This window comes from Puntigrus tetrazona, unplaced genomic scaffold, assembly GCF_018831695.1.
Source record: "Puntigrus tetrazona isolate hp1 unplaced genomic scaffold, ASM1883169v1 S000000173, whole genome shotgun sequence".
Lineage (NCBI taxonomy): Eukaryota > Metazoa > Chordata > Actinopteri > Cypriniformes > Cyprinidae > Puntigrus > Puntigrus tetrazona.
In genome coordinates this window covers 200,001-202,500 of record NW_025047844.1, presented here as the reverse complement: position 1 = coordinate 202,500, position 2,500 = coordinate 200,001, and positions in this window count along the sequence as shown.

The following is a 2,500-nucleotide window of genomic DNA, read 5'->3' as shown; positions in this document are numbered from 1 at the left end:
TACAATGCAGTATATACTACAGAGCACACTACACTGCAAATTCTATCCTATCATGCATGCATACTAGTAAGCACACTATTTAGTATGCATGCTTTGCATTAGCGCCCGAAGGACTAACTACAATGCCGTATATACTACAGAGCACACTACACTGCATATTCTATCCTATCATGCATGCATGCTAGTAAGCACACTATTTAGTATGCATGCTGTGCATTAGCGCCCGAAGGACTAACTACACTGCAGTATATACTACAGAGCACACTACACTGCTTATTCTATCCTATCATGCATGCATACTAGTAAGCACACTATTTAGTATGCATGCTTTGCATTAGAGCCCGAAGGACTAACTACACTGCAGTATATACTACAGAGCACAGTACACTGCATATTCTATCCTATCATGCATGCATACTAGTAAGCACACTATTTAGTATGCATGCTTTGCATTAGCGCCAGAAGGACTAACTACAATGCAGTATATACTACAGAGCACACTACACTGCATATTCTATCCTATCATGCATGCATGCTAGTAAGCACACTATTTAGTATGCATGCTGTGCATTAGCGCCCGAAGGACTAACTACACTGCAGTATATACTACAGAGCACACTACACTGCTTATTCTATCCTATCATGCATGCATACTAGTAAGCACACTATTTAGTATGCATGCTTTGCATTAGCGCCCGAAGGACTAACTACAATGCAGTATATACTACAGAGCACACTACACTGCATATTCTATCCTATCATGCATGCATGCTAGTAAGCACACTATTTAGTATGCATGCTGTGCATTAGCGCCCGAAGGACTAACTACACTGCAGTATATACTACAGAGCACACTACACTGCTTATTCTATCCTATCATGCATGCATACTAGTAAGCACACTATTTAGTATGCATGCTTTGCATTAGCGCCCGAAGGACTAACTACAATGCAGTATATACTACAGAGCACACTACACTGCAAATTCTATCATGCATGCATACTAGTAAGCACACTATTTAGTATGCATGCTGTGCATTAGCGCCCGAAGGACTAACTACACTGCAGTATATATTACAGAGCACACTACACTGCTTATTCTATCCTATCATGCATGCATACTAGTAAGCACACTATTTAGTATGCATGCTTTGCATTAGCGCCCGAAGGACTAACTACACTGCAGTATATACTACAGAGCACACTACACTGCATATTCTATCCTATCATGCATGCATGCTAGTAAGCACACTATTTAGTATGCATGCTGTGCATTAGCGCCCGAAGGACTAACTACACTGCAGTATATACTACAGAGCACACTACACTGCTTATTCTATCCTATCATGCATGCATACTAGTAAGCACACTATTTAGTATGCATGCTTTGCATTAGAGCCCGAAGGACTAACTACACTGCAGTATATACTACAGAGCACACTACACTGCATATTCTATCCTATCATGCATGCATACTAGTAAGCACACTGTTTAGTATGCATGCTGTGCACACTATGTGGACATTCTGCATGGATTCTTGAAGTCCCACTACACTGCAGTGTATATTGATTCCGGCTGTGCTCCTAATCACACGATTGAGTACACATGCTGTGCATACTATATGCTGCCTGTATGACACTGCAGTATATACTACAGCCAAAGCACACTACACTGCATGCAATTGCATACTAGTAAGCACACTATTTAGTATGCATGCTGTGCACACTGCAGGATTTTTGATGACCTACTACACTGCATTGATTCTGGCTGTGTCCACAACTGCACACTAACACACTAATCACCCTGTTTAGCATGCATGCTGTGCACTTGAGTTTAATGACTAATACTTTGCACACTGCAAATGCAAGCTAATATGTGACTTTTTTTTATATGTATATTTGTGAGTTCAGAGCTGTAATGCATCATCATTATAAAGCCTTCAATCCTCTCCAATGACCCAGAACCAACGGTTTAGTGTCGAGATGAGTCTCGTTTCTTGAGTTCATGATGCCACAAACGCGGTCAGGGTCAAGCATGCATACTTGAACAAGTAAATAAATGTTTAAAACGGCCTCAAACGCGCCGTTCATACACACTGCAGCGCTTAAACACTTGAACTAATGAAAAGGAATAAATCAGCCTGTGACAGATCAGCGAGGGAATCAGAGCTACTTCACGTCTCTGGGCTGCTTATTAAAACCAACGAGAGATGCTCTGAAACTCAATACTGCGCCTATAAAACATTCACTGCGCTGGCATTTTTTGCCCGTGGTTTTTTTTTGAACAGCATAAACCATGATATATGTGAGCGAGAAGCACACATCAGCACAAAACACTCATCTGAGCACGACTTCAGCCTGACTCAATCACTTCAACACACTAAACCAGAGCGGATATTACTTGAAATTAAACGTTAACTGAAATAAAATGTAAAAAACTTTGACTTATTTCATTTAGTTCCCAAGGAAACATTCCTCATTTTCATTTTAATTATCAAATAA